The following is a 20,576-nucleotide window of genomic DNA, read 5'->3' as shown; positions in this document are numbered from 1 at the left end:
TGAGTACCTACTATGTGCAAGGCACTTGTGCGTCTACAGCTTATGAGAAGTGATGTCATTCTTCAAACTCTTCCAGGTCATGACAGAGTTCAAGGTCAAGCAGAGGATACTTTTAGTTTGGAGTGAAGGCGTCAGTTAGGATCACAGTGGAAGGCTGTTGGAGAAGGTCATTGAGAGGATATGACTGCCAGCTAGGTGGGGCAACTAGAGGCTCCTCACACTCTCTCCTGTCCTTGGAATGTGCGTTCTGATTGCCTTCTCTGACTTGGAAGCTGCTTCAGGGATGCAGCCTTGACAGAGTAAGGTGTTGAGACCATCTGGATGGTGTATATGACTGAAACCAGTTAAGGCCTCTACAGAGGCTAAGATTCTGGTGGGCAGAAACAGAGATCTACTCATCTTGCAGCCACCCAAGACAAGCCTATATATAAATGCCCTTGCTTATTAAACTTGCCACCCACCAAAATGGAGTAGTCTGCCTCTTCTTTGGTCTCTCCTTGCCTGCTTGTCCTGAAGCCAGTTTTAGCTTTCAACTGGGGAGGCTCTCAAGGGGAAAGCTCCAGCAAACATGTATTAAGTGATGGGTTTTCTCTTACTGGTTGTTTGCCTGTTATAAGGTCCTCTCTCTCTCTCTCTCTCTCTCTCTCCCCCCCCTCCCCATTCATGTGTGTTTGTGTATCTGTAGCACCTTTAGCACCTTATACTGTATGTATTTTGCACACATTATACACATACATTGTTTTCAGGAGCCATAATTTTTAAAACATTACTCCCAAATAATTATTTTTATTCTTCATAATAGCAAAGTGAAATAGAAAAGCTGAATTTCAGATGTCATTTTCTGATAATTTATGATTATTGTGAAAATGCATTTTAGAACATTATTATAATGTTAGAACACTATTATAATAAGTACCTTGTTTCCTGGCTTCTCTTGCCTTATCCAAGTATAAATCCATGTTTACTGATTTTAGTAAACATGGGGTATTTATACCCCAATTTCACTTTTGTCTAATTTGGTAGACATGTCTAATTTCTGATTTTCTTCCTTTCCAAATTTTATTTTCTTCTTAATTCACAAAGATACTGCATATGGTTATTAATTATGTTTATCCATTAACTTGTCCGTGTGTTATTCATCAGTGACATCAGTAGTGAGGAGCAGAATCATTTAATATTAGTTAGAAATTAAGACCGCAGTAAGTATGGGGTAAACTGTCACATAAAATGAACTATATTGGACTGATTTAAGCTAAGCTGTATTCCAGTGCTCTGAAGCAGCCTCTTACTGCTTGTTGTTGATTTGCTGTAATTTGCTATTTGTCCCTCTGTATGTGAGTGTTTATTTTCTTTTCTGTAGTTAAATGCTTTCAATTCAGAGGTGCTACTTGTATTATAATGCAAAGATGATGAAGAATGCATTGCCAGGAGTAGATCAAAGTGGTTAATTGCAAACCAATGTCAGTATTTTGCCCTTGTTTGTCAAAAGAGGGAAACAGGTGGTGTGTGGTTCTCTGCCAGAACATTGCTATATAAATAATCATGCTCTTTGAAAATAGTACCTGTAAGTTATTTCAAGATAATTTAAGTGTTTATAGATGTCTCTTCTGAAGGAGCCTTGAAATAGTTTACATTTGCCAACTCGGTGTTTAACCCTTTCTCATGTCAGTTTAATTGAATCTTTGAGAATACTCCACGAATCTATTTAGTCAGAAGGAACTGATAATGGAACCAAATGGGAGTCAGAAGACCTGCTTTGAATAGTGGCCATCGCCTCCTACCAGTGTAGTGAATACTGTGAATATTTGTAAACCACTGCCACTAAATATTCTGTGATGTTTAAATGTATTTTATATTCTCTTTTTTGGTTACTCTTCAGTTTCTCTCTTCCCTTCCCTCCATATAAGAAGTTAGTAGATTTTATTCTCCCAAAGAAATATGATTGAGCAAAAAGCCCTGCCCCACATTGGTAGAGTTGACAGTGGGGTCTGTGAGAGTCCCTTGTGCTCCCAGTCAGCCAGTCTCAGCCTCTCCCAACAGACCCTTTCTTACCACTTAGAACTGCCCGAGAGGCCAGGACCAAGAAGAGGCTACAAGAGAACTGGGCATCCATGTTCCTCTCAGAAGCTCTTGGGACCGACCTCATTATATCTGAGAACTCCGGAGCCCCCAGACTCTGGGAGGAGGCCAGGCGTCCCCGGTCAGACTTCACCACTGAAAATCTCGGGCCCACATGGCTCTAACCTGACTCAGCTATGTCTACTCTCAAGTGCTTGCTGAAAATGTCTTTTTTTTTTTTTTCCAGCAAATCTTCTTTGTATCCTCAAAGTCTTCTCTGAACATGTTTTTACTTTTTTTCCTCTCAGAAACCTGCATGCTCCCTGAAGACACTGTTTTCCTGCAGTCCTCTTACTTACCATGTGACTTTCTTTCTACATTCTGTTTCGTACCTGGTTACTCTCTCACTAGCCACAACCGTCTTGTCATGTTTTAGGTTATTTTAGTATCACACATATAATTCATTCAACTCCCTGGCCTCTCTGTCTTGGACCTCCCTGCTTCTAATGCCTTAGTCCTCTAGTCCAATTTCAGCCATGGTGTCAAACCCTAGAACTTGCCACTGTCAGGCACTATAGACCTCCAGTTGAAAACATGTCAGTCACTTGCCACTTGCTCTTCTTTTTTACCTACAGCTCAAAGACCTACATCTCTGCTACCCACCAGGACTTCCACTGACCTCATCACAGTTTTACTATCTAATACTCACTCTCCTAACATAGTTTGGGTTAGATGATCCACTACTGCAATCTCTTCACTGTTTTCAGCCTTAGTCCTGTACCTTTCCCCTTACCCATATTTATTTTCTGGCAAACTGCAATCCTTGCTAAATCTGTTTTTGCCTCTTCATTCCTCGGTGTAGCTAGAGAAAACCACAGAAATATGCTATCAATCTCACCTAAAAATTGATGATCTCAAACTTCAAGTGAACCTATAGTCACGTTCAACTTTTCAAGGGTAAAACATGTCTATAGGATAGGGAATTGGGGATGGAGGTGGTAACAGCAGTTTTAACAGCAAATTTAAATAAGGTGATGCTACAAAGCTTCACTAAGTAGGTAACATCTAAGAAAAGCATGTATGGAGATATGGACATCCAGCATGGGAGTAAAGAACGGAGAAAGAGCCAGTGCAAGAATCGGGTGTGTCTAGCAAGTTCAAGTTTTCACAATAATAGTGAAGCTGGAATCCAGTGAGGGAGAGGATAATTGGTCAGGAATGAGAGAAGAAATGATTAGCAAGGTAATTGGGAGCTAGACTCCCAAAAGACATACATAATTGTAGAATTTTTGGATTTAATCCAAGTGAGAAGGGAAAGTATTGTGGAGTTTAAAACAGAAGACTGACATGATGTGAATTACGTTTTACAGTGATCACTCCAGCTGCTGCGTTGGGGCAAGACCATGGTAAACAAGGGAAGAAGTAGGGCAATACATTCTGAGATTACTTTAGTAGTTCAAGTGAAAGATTTTGATGAATCAGACCAGGGTGGGAGAGATGGGCCAGTGCTTACACCCCACATGAATGCAATCTAATCTTGTTTTGTGACTCCAAGCAGTTTACTCCAGCATTTACCCCTCTTTTCCTCTTTTCAGGGTTATTCACATCGAGATACAGACAAGGTGTAATATTCTCTTTTAAACCAAATAATTTTAAAAAATAAATAAAATACTCCTCACTGCAGAGTGCTCCTATTTTTCTGCCCCTCTTTATGTAAAACTTCCCCAAAGGATTTCCTGTGTCTCCACTCTGTTCTCATGTCTCCTGCAAACAAGTCTGGCTTTGGTTCATATCTTCACACAGAAACTACTTCTCTCACAGTCACTGACTTTGATACTTTCTTTTCAATTTTCATCAAAACGTTACTTATAAAATTATAAAGCTCCATGTTCTCAACAAGCTGTTTTCTAACAAAAAGCGGCAATCAACTACCCCACCTGATAACCACTTTCAGTTCTTCTAGCTGTTCTGTTTACCACCATGTTTCTAAATCACATGGTCTCTCAATATTTCATAATTATTTGTGCCCCCCAAGCACAGTTGCACAATTCCACCATCACTGTCTTTCCAAAATACTCATCATTTTTGGTTGATTAATATTCATTACCATTCTGGAATTTAAAATATTTTTCACATGGATCACTTTGCTTTTCTTATTCAACTTTTTGTCTCTATGCTTTCCAGCTCCTAAAATTCGGTGGCTATTCTCGTTTCTTCTGTCATTGCTTCATCCTTGGAATTTTATGTGTGTTTTTAATGTCCTTAGTTCCATTAAGGAAGAGTTTCTGGGAAAAAAAAAAAAAAGATGATCCTCTCTCTCTCCTGTGTCTAACCCCAACCTACACTGTTTTCCAGGAGCGTTTTTAGCATTGGGCTCTCAGGGCACAACTCCTCAGCTGATTTCCTCCTATCCTGTTGGCCACTCAGTCTTCCTTGTTAAATTTCCCTGCTCTTCATATTTTCTCTCAACTGCCAGCTGGATGACAATGATGATGAAATTTACTTCTCTAGCCCTGATCTCACCAGAGAGCCTCCGACTCATATATTCCACCTTGCCACTTGGGTTTCTCAAAGGTTTCTTGATCACAGTATTTCCATGGTTGATCTTCTGTTCATTTCTCTACCCTCATCTGACCCTCTCAAGATGACAGCCCTCCATCCAGTTGCTCAGGACATAAGCTCTGACTAATTCTCTGGGGGAATTCCCATCTAATCCATAGCAAATCATACTCACTCTCACTTCAAGAGATGTGTCAAATTTAAATGACAAACCTGAACACTTTTCACCGCCTCAGAGGCTCACACATGAATTTCCAGGGCCCCTTGTCTGTGTCACTGTAACAGTGTCTTAACTGGTCTCACTGCTCCATTATTACTCCCCTACAGACTGTTCTCTGGAGGGAAGTCAGAGTGATCTTTTAAATACCTAAGTCAGATCATGTTACTCCCCTGTTCAAAACCTTCCAACATTTTCCCACTGCATTTTGAAAAAATTCAGTTCTCACCATAAGCTAAAGTAGTTTTTTTTATTAACTATAATAATTTGTTATCCTTCAAATATACCAAGATTGTTCCCACCTCAGGACCTTTGCACTTGCTAGAGGACTTTCCACCATACACTGTCATGTTTTGCTTATATTTTTCAGGTCACTGTTCAGTTGTGGCCTCTTCAGAGAAGTCTTGCTTGGTCAAAACAGCTAAAATTGAACCCTTCACACTATCTCATCCTATACACTGTATTTCTTTAGAGCACTTATCAATGCTTGATATTATATATCTTGTTTATTTGTTATTGCCTGTCTCCTCCACTACAGTATAAAGTGTTTGAGGTTAGAGGTGTTATCTTGTCCATGCTAATATCTCCAGCTTTGGAACTGTGCCTGGTATGTGGTAGAAATTCAATAAATATTTACTTAATGAATGAATATTGAACGACCAGAGTGCCAGGCACTGTTCCAAGTGGTGGACCAAAAACACTGAACAAGACAGATGAGATCTCTTCTGTCATGACTCTTATATTCTAGCGGTCACTTATTCTCAGTAGCACATACCCTGTTACAAATTTACTTTTCATGAGAGCCTATTTATTTGGCTTGAAAATGATGTCCTTGAGATCATCTTGCTGTCCTGCTCCTAACCTAGAACCTGGAACATTAAATCTCATAAAAACGTTTTCAATTATCTTATGTGTTTCAGTTTGTTTACTTGTATTTATACAGAATATCTAGTTTATCACAAAGTTTGCAATTGTATTTTAAAATTCTCAGTAAGCAACTACTATCCCATAAGTCAGGCTTAGGAGTTCAGTGGCAAATGGTTAATATCCCCATTTACAACTAGGAAACCACAAGAGAGTGTAGAAATAACTTTCCCAAGGTTATCCAATGTATCATTGCCAGGACTGGAATTAAATCCCATAACTCATTCTTGTTTAGGAAGCACTTTTATTCCTGGTTCTAAGATACACTGGGAGAACACTGTGTATCATCATCATTTTTCACTGGAGAGCTTAGAATAGACAAGGCCTAAATCAACTTCATAATAGAGGTCTTTATTTCATTTTGGAATTTCAGTGGAATATGGTTAAGGATTATTAAATGTTATAGATCATTTTAAGCTGAGATTGGCTTATTGATCATTAATCAGCTAGTGAGTTCTTAAATAATTAATTCCACATATTGGAGAAAATGTTCCTAGTGGTCAATGTTTGTTGTACCTACTATGAAAGCTTTCTTTATCAATTGTGAAAATATTAAAAAATCATGTCATCTGTATAGTGCTAGCACTTTGCATAGACCATCACTTATACAGAGATCAGTCATAGTAAGAATTCATCTACACTAAGTCAGGATACTTTTCTCTTAATGTGTAATTAAGTTTTACCTCTAAAGTTGAAGGAGCTATTTGTAGGAAGCATAATCACTAAAAATACTACCTAAATTGAATTTTGGCTTACTGAAATCAGCTAATATCATTTTAATTTGAAAGATTCTTCATTTTTAAACATTTTATACATTTCTTATTTTTTCTGCTGTATCATGATAATTATGCCTTATAAATTATAAAATCAGCCTTCTCCCCTGGCTGCCCGGTTCTTCTTTTTACCTTTTATAGTTGTCAGAATGGTTTTTAACAACTTAAATCTTATTCCTCTATTTAAAGAAAAATCCAACAGATTTACATTTTGTTTCCAATGAATCGAAACCCTTTTCATGACCTGTAATGCCCTATCTGATTTGGTGCTTGTAATTTACCCCAACTACATCTCCCACACTATACTGTTCATTATGGTCCAGACTTGCTAGACTTATTTTGAGTATCAGAACCTCAAGCCTTAACACTATTGCATTAGCTCTTCCCTGTATCTGGAATGCTTTCCCTGTCTTTGCATTGATCTCTTTTTTTGGTTCAAGTCTTGCCAGAGATGATATGTTGATAGTATTCTATCTAGAACATCATATTCTATATAATTGCCCGATTTGTCTTGTAGGCAGGTCTTGTGATATTCTTTTTATTTTCATACAGATCTTCTCTTGACACAGTCCTCAGAACACATTAGAATATTAATTCTAGGAGGATTGTGACTTGAAGATTTTGCTCTTTACTTTATCCCCAGAGCTTACAAAAATGGTGAACTTTAGTTACAGTTATAGTAGGTGCTTCTTACACAGTTTGGGTGAGTGAAAACTTTCTTCTCCAGCATCTCAAGGCTTAACAGATTAAGGTAAGAAACTGGACTCCAAGTTGATATCCTATTCTTAATATTATATAAATGCAGCTCCAAGCCTTGATAGTAAACTCATTATTTTTTACCCTACTTTTAAAAAAGTAAACTAACTCAAGACTTCTACCATTTCATAATTCAGTATGCACAAGGCACTTTGCGACCAATGACAGGATTTAATATCAGTACCTTGAGTCCTGGTCTAAGTTGGTGTAAGTTATATTATGGCAAGCTAGTGTACTTAAGTATGTACAGGCTTTTCCTAGTATTACAATAGGTGTTTGGTATCTTTGATTCATTTTCATGGTATTGGGGGTTAGGGTTGAGAGAAAATTAGAATATTCACTAATCTTTATCCTTCTTGAAGCTCGAACACCCCTCACAAAGCATTGTTCCAGAATGCAATATACTGTGCATAGCAAGAGGTCTTGTGATGTTTCAGGCTTATTTTGGCCAGACTTTCTCTGAAATACAATACCTTCTATAATTCTCTTCCAATTCTGCCTCTCAAGAACGATCTTTTCCATAATAAAGAGTGATAACCATGAATATAAGGGGCAGAAAGGATATGTTTGCATGGAATCTACAGTTTTTTTCCCAAAAAATCATTTAAAATTTTTTCTAAATTCATCCCATAAAGTAAATGGAATCTTTCTGTAAAAATCCAGCATTAAAAACAAATGTTAAAAATTGTAAAATCCTAAATACTATTTAGGGAAAATATTGTCATTAATTTTATTTTACCTGTATCATAGAATGGACTGTGTAAATGATACCATCCAAGTGCAACAGAAACATCTCCAGAGGCTCTCTCTCAGAAAATTTGAAAATTTATTGAGGAAACCTTTTTCATGATATAATTTAATAGGACGTTTAATGCAGCATCAAATACAATAAATTACCTTAATTTGGTATTCATGGAAGCAAAGCAGACTAGCCCCCTTTGAGGGCAGTTGTTTATATTTTGTCCATTCTTTTGCGTGGCTCATGGCAGAGCAGTGCTGCTCAGAATGGTTCGTGGACCAGCAGCATCAGCATCACTTGGGATCTTAGTAGAAATGCAAATGCTCAGGCTCTGTCCCAGACTCACTGAGTTAGACCTTCTGGCTGTGTGCCACAGCAGTTCAGGTATTAATGAGCTCTTTCTGGGCGTGATCCGAATGCCCTCTGAGTTTGAGAGCCATAGTCATATGCAGCCCAACTCAGGACAGTTTGTCAAATTGTTTTCTAGACCTGTCAAATGCTGAGCTAGTCAAACGGGAAGTTCGTGGTAATTGATCCTACTAGATTGTACTCATTTCAGAGAGATTTCACCTCTTCTTTCCAATTTCTGTTTGTCGAAATTTCTTTTCCTGGCTTTTGAATTAATCAGGGTTTGTATTCTGTTATTCTAGCTCCCTGTGCTATAAATTATCCTCCTACACATTCTAAATTTTCTTGTGTTTGCTACCACAGAGAATTGAAATATATGTAGTAGGTAAGTATTGTGAAGAAGAATTAACAAGGATATCTATTTTTCCTCTTACCTCCTATACCTCTAAAATTAAACATCTTGGGTGGAGAACACAACACATACGAATGCCACCACTGCAGTTTGAGGTAGTATCTAACAGAGAACCCTAGATTCCCCGGACCAAAACTCATTTCCTCTCTTGATTGTTTTCTGACTTGAAGGACCAAATTGTTAGTCCTTGTACTTGTCACTTCAAAGTGGATAAAAAATAAATATGAAATCAGAAGCATAATTGTAAAGGTCCTGATGTAAATATAATAGCTTCTCTAATTTGTGCACTTAAACACTATTTATTTTAAAGGAACAGGCTTATAAAAAAAATCAAGGTGTATTTCATAGCTGATGAGAATCTCACACACACACACACACACTCAATTAAACAAAATGTTGCATTTGCAATATAAAAGGGACTAATACTGAGGCCAAATTACTTTATTGTAAATCAATTTTAGTAAAGATGCTAACTGCTACAAGCAGGAATTTTATTTAAAAGTTAATAAATTCCACTAACCAAAAGTAATATATAGAATATGAGAACTATGAACCTACATTTTAAAAATAAGACATAAAAATTTTCAAGGATATTACCAGAAAAATGAAGAGATGCCAAAAATGACCATGGTCTTTGTAGCAACCACAATGAGTAAACTCCAAATGTGTCATGGATGAGTAGGCTGCATTGGATCTGTGTAGGTGGAAGAAGGTTGAGGAATGATGTCAAGACGAAATTAGCTCTCATAGCATATTCCATCATAGTGAGTGGGAGTACATCAAAACTTTTTCCTGAGCCTTCCACCTTGAACAAACACCCTGCCTACTTGCTCATCTTCTTTGCAATCTCCATTTTGATTTCTTATTTTATTGGATGTCTCCGTGGCAACTATACATTACTAATTTTTATACAAAAATATGAAACCAGACCCCTCCCATCCTACTCTTCATTCTCAGCTCATCTCAGTCAGTAGTGTCTCTTGCCACGTAGTCAGGGCAGAGGACGTCAGAAACAAGCTTCTCCTTAGCTCAACCTACAGCCTTCAGAAGAAAAGCTTTATATAACAAGAATCTTTATAGCTTCTGGCAGCCATGTGATGAACTTCTGACTGCTGGGGAAGATAACGTAGGAAAGAATCTTCAACGGGAGAGTTCTGTTTTCCTTCTTTTTCTTCCTCTTGCTAGTTAAAATATGACCAAATAACTAGAGCTATAGGTGACTTCACGGCACATGAGTGACCTTTGGAATGGCATTTGGGCTAGTTAGAACCACAAAAAGAACAAAGACTTTGGCCTTGAAAACATTAAGGGTTGTTTTGACCCTCTACCAATAGCCTTGGGACTTGTCAAACGTAAGAGAAAAATACTTCTCTCTTGATTAATATGCTTATTTTGTATATTTTTGTTACTGGACCCATACCTAATCCTAAAAAGTATACCCTCAACATTTACTTGAAAAAGTTTGCAGTATTCTCTTACCTGATGTGGTATTACTCCACTCCAGAACAGACTTCAGATGACTACCAACTGGAACTTCAGATGCTCAAATTTAGTCACATTTATTTATCTGGTTATTCCTGCCTATTGTCCATAAGGCAAAGTTTAAAAAGTATGGCCTCACAAAAAGGGAATTCATGATCAGGCTAATGCCTTCCTTTTTAGACTCAATTTCTTGTCACTCTCAGACTCTCTGTAACTTCCAGACTTTATTACATACATTTTTATTGAGCACCTACCACAAGCCTGACATTTTAAGCACTTCATATGTCTTCCCAGCCCTGTGGACCAGAATTTGCTGCTGCTTCTGCTTGAAAGGCCTGCCCTCCTTTTTCATTCAATAGGGGCTTACTTTTTTTTTTTTTTTTTTTTTTTTGAGTTATAGTCAGGTTACAATGTTGTGTCAATTTCTGGTGTACAGCACAGTTTTTCAGTCCTACATGAATATACATATATTCACCCTCATACTGTTCTTCACTGTGAACCACTACAAGATCTTGACTATATTTCCCTGTGCTATACAGTATAAACTTGTTCATCTATTCTCTATATACCTGTTAGTATCTATAAATCTTGAACTCCCAGTCTGTCCCTACACACCCTCCTCCCCCCTGGCAACCGTAAGTTTGAATTCTATGTCTCTGAGTCTGTTTCTGTTTTATATTTCAATTCATTAGTCTTTTTTTTTTTAAAGTGGTGTATTTATACAATGGAATACTATTCAGCCATAAAAATGATAACAATAGGGGCTTACATTTTGCCTTATATGTGAAGCCAATCTTAATTCTTTCCTCATCCATTATCTTTTCTTTCTATATTACACTGTATGTATTTTAACTGGTGATTTCCATGCCATATCATTTTCTGTTACATGTTGGTTTCCCCATTAGACTGTAAATTTCTTTGTAGCAGAAATATTATAACACTCTCAAAATTCCTAGTATCTGGCATGAGCCAAGATCATAGTAATGTTCAAAAATTATTTGTGAAAATAATATTAATAAAATAATTTCAGACCTAAAAGAGACATGTTATATCATCCTGCTCCCCCTTCTTTTACTAGATGAAAAAACAAAGGTTCAGAGAAGTTAAAAAAATAATCAAAATCATGTAATTCTTCATTACAATATCAAGGTTAAGCCTGGTGTTGTCTGGGTCATGAATTAGTGACAGTTTCCCCACTTCCTATCAGGTTTGTTTTTCTACTTGAATTATTTCAGTAATTAATATGGTTTTATTCACCATATCTGTTAATCTAAAATAATGTTTACTTGTTCAGTCTCATAATGATTTGACTTGCCTACTAAAAATTAGAAGATTGTTAGAGGACAAATGCTGAGAGGTTAATGGACAGAATTAGCTATGCAAAATCCTCATAAACCTTTGTAACTAAAAAAAAAAAGATAAACTGCAGCATTCTGAATTTTTCTCATGTTTAAGCCCACAATCTCTCATTATATTCCTTCTCCAACAATTGAAACCCATTACTGATTGAGGTGTTACCAGATAGAGTTAAAAGCCTATGAGATACATCTCAGTGATGTTGAAAATGTTCATAAAGGGAAAAGAAAAGTGATTTCCTTATGTTATCCTTGTAAAATATTCAGGCATTAGCTTCTGGAAGAAGGCGTAGAACTGCAAAGTTGTCATCTTCATTGTAGAAGAACTATGCAAATCAAGCAGGCTTTTGGATTGCATGTTTAGGAAGCAGGCCAGAAAAAATTAGTGATTCCTGACCCTGTATGAAGAACTATGAGAAAGATGGGACTGGAACTGCTACTTCTAAATTCTCCTAATTTCCTCTTCATATAAGAACACCAGTCACAGACATATTGGATTAGAGTCCACTCTAATGACCTTCGCATAACTCGATTATGTCTACAGAGACATTATTTCCTAATAAGATGGCATTCACATGTATGAGGGGTTAGGATTTCAACATATTTTTTTATGGAAACAATTTAATTAGTGCCTCCTCCCAACAAAGAGATTAATGATGTGTTTCTTAAATTTACGGGCAGATTGGTAGGAAAGAAAAGAAATCCTCACATTCTGTATTTTATTTAGAGACTATTTGCGAAGGTGAGGCGGTGTTATGGGAACCAAAAACTGCACTGCTAGCTATAGTTTGAATTTGTTACAACCTCCAGGACTGTATGGCTAAGAGGAGGATGCAATAACTGTAATCCAGAGAGAGGAGCCATATGGAGAGAGCACTCTAACAGTAGCTTTAGACTTTGGCAGAGGGGTTCAGCTAGCCCCAGTCATCCTGTCATAGTGGGAGCTGGGGGATCTTGTAATCTCCTGCCATTGCCTCCTTTGACTCAAACTCAGCTGTCAGGTAGCCAGCACATAGAACATGGAGGAAAAGAGTGGAAAGTTAATTTGGAGGGACAGAGAAAATACCCAGTACAACTTATACAATTGTAGTTCACAAAATAAAGGAAATAAAAAGATCGTAATTTTTAATTTAAAAATTTCACTGAGAATCTAATTATTAAGTCACAGACTGACCAGCATCATAAAGTTATAATACAAATTTCTGATAACATTGTTGGAAAAGAGGGTAATTCTGTCCAGTGTTTAAAGCAAATTTATTTGATTCTGCTATTTTGGTTTTAGAAATTTTTTCTGCATATCAATTGGACATTGCATAAACACTATACAAAGATGTTTATGGAAGCATTGCTTAGAACAGAAAAAGCCTGACCACTATCTAAATGTTTATAATAACAGTTTAAATAAAAACTAGTGTGTCTATTTAGTAGAATTTTATGAATCCACAAAAAATCATAAACTAAAACATTTACTTTAAATTGTAGGTGGGATACATGCATTACCCTTCTCTCTAACCTGAAATAGTAGGATAGCCATAAGAATAATGGGATAAAGGCAAAAGTCAACTCTTATTACAGAAGGAATAGAGAGGACCAAATGTCTAACTTTTCTTCTATATGAGTACAGTTTATCCCTGAACAGCTTATTGAATGTTCCAAACTTGTTTACTGATCTATAAATCTAAATTATTTTATATACCCATTTTCTACTTAGATGTAGGTCTACTTATCAGCTCAGCAGTTCAGTCTCTTTTTTTGTTTGTTCGTTTTGATTTTATTTATTCTTTTTTCTGTGCAAACATATATTGCAAATATCTTCTCTCCATCTACATCTTGCCTGTTCATTTTCTTAACAGTATATTTTGATGATATGGGCTTTTTAATTTGAATGAAGTTCAGTATATCTTTTTGTTTCATTTTATGCTTAGTGATTTTTATGTCATCTGTGAAAACTTTGAGAAGCAAAGGTCTTGAAGAAATTCTGTGTTGTCTTTCAGGATGTTTATACTTTATATTTTATATTTAAGTCTGTGATGTGTCACAAATTAATTTCTGTATCTATATGTTTCAAGGAATGGATCAAAGTTTATTTATCACATTGTTTAAGCTTCATTTGTGAGAAAGATTTTCTTTCTCCTGTTGAACTGCATTAATTCTTTTGTGGCATATAAACTATATTTCTTAACATTAGATATGGTTAATGGGATAGAAAAATCTGGGAAGAATCCTTCATTCTTTCCTTCTCCTTGCTGCTGGAATATGGCCACAAGGTTGCCATTTTGGGACATGGGCTGGAAGTCACATGTTAATTATTGCTCTGCAACTTCAAGACAGGCAGAATTCTCTGCTGATGAGTCTGGATCCCACACCCAACTAGCTCTGACTACTTCCCACAGGATTTTGTTATATTGGAGAAAAGTACATTTATTTTTGTCCAAAAAGATTCATAAGAGGAGATAAAATGGAATACAAAAATAAACAGTGTTTCATTTCCTCTAAGTTTTCTTATTGTTTTCATGCAAGTGAATGTCCTTTGCATCCTTTTATATCCTGACTAGAAGCTGAAATCTATTAGTTGGTTTTTAAATTTTAATAATTCTCATTTCTAAAATTATTTTCCTTTAAGTTAGCTTGGTTATTTTTTAATAATCTGTAGTTCTTTGATCTGTTTGTGATTCCATCTTTTATATATTAAACATCTGATATATAGTTATATTATCTCTATCTGATAAACATAATATCTGATTTTCTTAGAGATCTATATCTTTTTTTTCAACTAGCGATCAGTAATGGTAGGTTCTTTGCTTGTGTATTTTGTCATCTTTTATTGTGAACTCATGTTTGATTAATCTTACTATGTAAAAGTAACTTGGACCTTAATGGGAGAATTATCCTGAGAGGATTTTAATTTGCTTATACTGGGAGCCAGGGAGTCCCAGTAAACTAGTGCTCATACAGCTCCTTACAACATCCAGAAATGCGCTGAGTCTCACAATCAGCACTGGATTTGTCACTGGAGAAATTTCTCTTGTGATTATCCAGCACTGTTTTAGATAACTGGCTTCAGTTCCTTTGATATTCCCTTCCATTCCAGCCTGGTAATTTAACTTTATATTTTATGTAACTTTAATTACTTTGTGACTAAAAGGCTTTTCAAATTTTCTGTTTTATCAAGTGGACAGAAAATGATATTTGAAAAAATAATCTTCAAAATAAACTGTTCATTATCCAGCCAACCTGTAGCTTGGTCTTGGAGCAAGATATAAAGATATTTTCAACACATAAAGCTTCAGAATGTTTATCTAAAATTCTTTAATATATATATATACCAGTAAAAAAAAGTAACTTAACAAGAATTAAAATATTATATCCAGGAAAGAATGCCTTTTTTTCTGTAGCTAAGGGGTGGTCTGTAACAAGACATAGTTATACTTAGAGAACAGGCTCTTCACATTGATCCAGGCAAAGATTGGAAGGGAGCACATTTCTCACAAGTAAGGGGAATGAATAGAACAGATAGAATAGGCCTTGGGAGAAATTTGAGGTATGAAAAAATACATACATTGAGGCACCTGCTGAATGGTAAAATAGGAGTATAAATTCATAGTTAAATTTAGAAATATTCTCGTTTTAGTATCCAGATGTCATGGTGTGGATCTTCAAAAAAATAATTGTGCTACAAATACACTTTTTGGCTCTGCAGTAAATAAGATTTTACAAAGGAATTAATGATATTCTTTATTGACTCTCAAATTTTAGAATCTGCAAAAAACGTGGAAGATTTAATTACGGCTACAAAATATAAAGTAAATGTCCACATCTTCATGTAGCAGAGAAGTGAAATGAGGAAGGAGAGAAAGCTGGAAAAAAAGAATAGATACAAACCTCTTTGAATAACCTTTTGTAGAAACTTTATACTGTTTTCTATAGTGGCTGCGCCAATTTATGTGCCAACAGTCTACAAGGGTTCCCTTTTCTCCAAATCCTCACCAACGCTTGTTATTTCTTGTCTTTTCAGAATAGCTATTCTGACAGGTGTGATTTTGGTTTGCATTTCTCTGATGATTAGCAATATTGAGCATCTTTTCATGTGTTTGTTGTCCATTTGTATATCTTCTTTGGAAGAATGTCTATTCAAATCCTCTGCCTATTTTTTAATTGGATTGTTTGGGTTTTTTGTTTTTGTTTTGTTTGTTGCTATTGAGTTGTATGAGTTAGTTTGTATATTTTGGATGTTAACCCCTTATCAGATATATGATTTGCAAATATTTTTTCCCATTCAGTAGGCTGGCTTTTCATTTTGTTGATGGTTTCCTTTGCTGTGCATATAAGCCTTTTAGTTCTATGTAGTCCTACTTGTTTATTTCTGCTTTTGTTGCCTTTGTGAGAACTAATTTTTAATATTTGAATATAGGTTTGCTGCTTGCATTGTCTCATTATCTATTAGTTAATACAAAGGTAAAAACAGTAATTTACTTATCAAAAGGAAAAGCCAAAAAATAATTTGCTGAAATGTTTAAAACATTTTATATTTAAATTTAAAAAAATTATTCAGCATTTTATGCAATGTCTTCTTCATTTGTTTTAACTTCATTATTTTCTTACCCTTAGGAACCTTATGAACTGAACACTGAGCAATATTTCCCACCTTGAAAGAGGTCAGTCATCTTTTATGGAATTTTTACAAGTTATTTCATAAGTATTCATCAAAAATCAATTTTGTTCAATATCCTAAATTAATTCAGTCTAGAAATACTGTCACTGCGGTAAAGAATGACATTGATAGCTATTTACAATAATCAAATTTATAAAAATCCCAAATATATAAGCCAAAGTACGTTCTAAAAGCTTCTTAAAATGTATTGCATATCACAAGTCCTGAATAAACAATACAGGTATCAGGGCTGTTGATAAGTGTCAGGGCACTTAGTACTGGAAGTCATATAACCAGATGCCATTTGGCTTCAGCACTTTTACACATTTTGCAGTTAAACCTTTTACCACTTCCCAGTGCCTATCTTTCCACCACATTCCCTAAAAAATGTAAATAAAATAACAGTATATTTTAAAATACTATATATTCAGCAATAATAGAGAGATTTCTTTTCTTCTTTAAAAGGTCAATGGAAACAGCTATTGATAACCTTGGACTCTGTACATTCTGTGCTTTGATTCAGGCTGGTTGTACCTACTGAGCATAGCAGCGTTACACACTACCGTCTTTGTAGACTATTATATCTAACGTTTGAATAACACCAAAAACAGTCACTTAACATAGTAAAATAGACAAAGTGAAAAATTATATCAAGATGGAAATGTTGTAAACCTTTGTTGAAAAATCAGTATCTAACCATAAAACCTCTCCTCCCTATATAATCTGAAACGACCAATATCTGTAACAAGGAAAACTTGTATCAATATAAGAAATGAAAGAAGGCTGATTTCAAAATGCCATAAAATAAAAGTTTCTGCCAGGTGCATAGAAGTTGGGGATAGAAAGAAGAAAAACTATCATACAGACAATTAGATAACTACAGCTAATTTATATCTAACCTAGCCAAGAATTTTTTTTTTTTTTTACTTTAAAAGTTTTAAAGTACATGTATAACTTCATTTGCAGCACATGGGAAATACAGGGGAAGAGTGTTACTCTACCCAGACATACTGAGTCAGCAGAAAATTTGAATATTTTAAATTAATGGATAATTTTAATGTTTTTAGAGAACAGATATGTTCTCAATTTTTCTGTTATATATTTAAGATGACTATTGGACCTCTAAAGCCATTTGCTATTAATGTATACTTTTACCTCCTGTGTACTCATGTTGAAATGTGACATTGTTTTTTGAGTTATTTCATTGCTAACTTTTACAAACCAGAATTTTTAACATTATGTTATAATATGTATCCTGGGAACAAACTAAAGCTTTCCCTCCCTTTACTTATTTATTTAGCGGAATTATTTAGTGTGTACTATAGTATATGTGCTATATATCGTATCATTGTATTTCTTTATCTTCTTCCATTGTTCAGCCATATCTTTCTGAATTCAGATCATCTGTTTTGAGCTCTTTGATAGTTTTCTAATGTAGTTAAATTCCTTTGTGTGGACAAAGTGAAGTGAATAGAAAAAATACCAGTGAATGAACAGAACAAATTCCCTGCCTTCATCTTTACCTTTTAATTAAGTAGACAGAAAACAAGCAAATTAAAATATTTCAGAATGTCAGCTGATGATAAGGGCAATGAAGAAAGATAAAACAGTAGGATAATAGAGTGATAAAGGGTGCTATTTTAGATAACAATTTGGGGATAGTTCTCTCTGAAGAGGTGATCTTTAAAACAAGACCAAAAAAAATAAAAACAAAAAAGATGAGGTAAAGAACATTCTAGGTAGGGGCATTCACAAATGGAAATGCTCTTTGGACAGTATTGAACATGACGAGAAACAGAAAGGAAGACAGTATAGTTCCTGAAGCTGAATGCATAAGGAAAAGAAAGGTTTGGAAATGAGATTGAAAATTTAGGCAGAACCGGATTACACAGAGTCCTGAAGAGCACTGTAAGGATTCTGTTTTATGTTGAATATGATGAGAATCCATTTAAAAGTCACTTCCTTAAATGACAGAAAGCATATTCTTTAATGAATGGCTGTAAAACTGTTTGAAAACAAAAATTGGAAAACATGAAGTACTAGTGTCCTGAAATCCAAGTAGTAAATGTATCACTGATGGTAGGAATTGTACCCAAATGCATATGCAGTGGACTCTTGCAAAATATGGGAGCAAAACCAAAACTGCTTCATATCAGGAAACTCTAGATAGGGGGAAGAAAGAACTCAGGAGTAACCAATAGGACCATTAGTTGGGGTACTGTAGTCTGAGAAGCCACATGAGAATGTCACTACACACATCTCCTTATCTTCTCTCCAGCCATGGATATGATTCAATTTATTTTTTAGAACTCATATAACCTTGGTAAAAGTGGGCAAGAAGACAAGAAATTATAGACAAATTTCACCTATGAGCAAAGATTTTAAAACACAAAAAATAGAATAGATTAAGTGCAGAGATGTATTAAAAGAATACAATTTCATAACCAATTAAGATTCATTTAGGAGAATAAGAATTAGTAAACAGTAGGATAACTATTACGTTTCCATAAATGTGAGGATTCAACATAAAAATGTATATGCTTATTTATATGGTGGAAATTGTTTTAAAATTCAACAAATTGATGTTTAACATAATTTAAAATGCAAAAGAGTGGAATTCCTTATCTTCATTGAAAAATGCTTATATAAGAAAAATATGTATACAAGAAAGCCTCAGCAACATTATACTGTACTTTGAAATTTAGACGCCCTCTCTATAAAATCAGAATGCCCATCATAGTATCACTATTTCATTCCATTGTTTTGAATGTTGAATATAAATAACACAAAGAGGAAGTCGTGAATATAGGGATGAGAAAGACAGGGACAAAACTATTATATATAGATGATGTTATCATCTTCCTAGATAACATAGGTAAATAACTTACAAAGTCTTAAAACTAACAGAAAAGAGCAGCAACAAGCTGCCAGATACAATTAAAACAGTCAGGTGTTCTCTATACATTTAGAAAATGGAAGAAAAAAGAGATCCTGTTAACAAAGGCAGAGAAGAAAGAAAAGAGGAAGGAAGGAAACAAGGATGGGATAGAAAATAGAAAAACACTTGAAAATTATCAAATATGTGTAAGAAAATGATGGAGAAAATTATCAAACCCTACCAAAGGACATTAAAAAAAGATGAAAAAATGACAAGATAAATGGGATGTGTGAACAGGGTGACTTAATATTGTAAAGACATCATTTCCCAAAAGGTAGTCTTTAAATTCAATTCAACAACAGTCAAATCCACAAACAGAATTTCGTTAGAAATTGACAACTTGATTCTAAAAGTTACCTGAAACAGTAATTCTAGAAAATTGGAGATAATTTTTCAATAGATGAAAGGCCACTTGCAAGGGAGTTTGGGAAATACTGTTCCCAGGGATGGAGAACAGGGATGTATACGAGAGCAGACAGGCAAATGTCCGGCATGGCCTTTTATCCTCTAAATAAAATACCCCTCTGAGTTTGCACTGAATTTGCTTTATTCACAAGAATAAAACGTATGAAGCAGGGAGAATGAAAATTTGATTTCCAGCCAGACTCTCTTGCACAGTGATTCAGGATCTTCAGTGTAATATTCTGGCTGGTGGCTAAAATAACCTTCCTTCTGGAGATGCTTTATCCAAGCCCAACCTGCCTTCTTGTGGATTGGAAGAGCTAAATATAGGGAATTAAACATTTTACGTATTCTTTTCCTACCAGTTGCTATTCTCTCAACATTCTCCTTTGAAATATGGTCTTCAATTCATAATTATTAAATGAACAGATTATATTTCTGAATCAATAACAATTCAACATGAGTAACAAAAGAATAAAGTACTGATGCATGCTACAACGTAGATGATCCTAGAAAATTTTATGCTGAGTAAAAATTCTGGTCACAAAATATCACATATTGTTTGATTCTATGTAAATAACATGTTCAGAATAGATAAATCAATAGGAGAACAGAAAGATTAATGGCTGGCTGTGTCTGGAAGATTGGGATAAAAGGGGGAGTGATTGCTAATAGATGAAAATTTCCTTTTTGGTGTAATGGGAATGTTTTAAAATTGATTGTGGTGGTGGTTGCATAACTCTGTGAACATACTAAAGCCATTGAATTGTACATTTTACATGGTGAATTATAAAGTATATATGTTATATCTCAACAGAGCTGTTACCAAAAAAGTCCCACTTTTTTGTTATCTTTACTGCTTGTTTTAAATGCAAAATAGAACTTGTATAGTTCATCTAGCCATTTTTCTTTTCGTCTTTTTATCTCCTATATGTTAGGAAATTTTTCCAAGGAGATGGACC

This window comes from Camelus bactrianus, chromosome 11, assembly GCF_048773025.1.
Source record: "Camelus bactrianus isolate YW-2024 breed Bactrian camel chromosome 11, ASM4877302v1, whole genome shotgun sequence".
Taxonomy (NCBI): Eukaryota; Metazoa; Chordata; class Mammalia; order Artiodactyla; family Camelidae; genus Camelus; species Camelus bactrianus.
The sequence above is the reverse complement of the archived record's forward strand: the minus strand, read 5'-3'. Positions refer to the sequence as shown.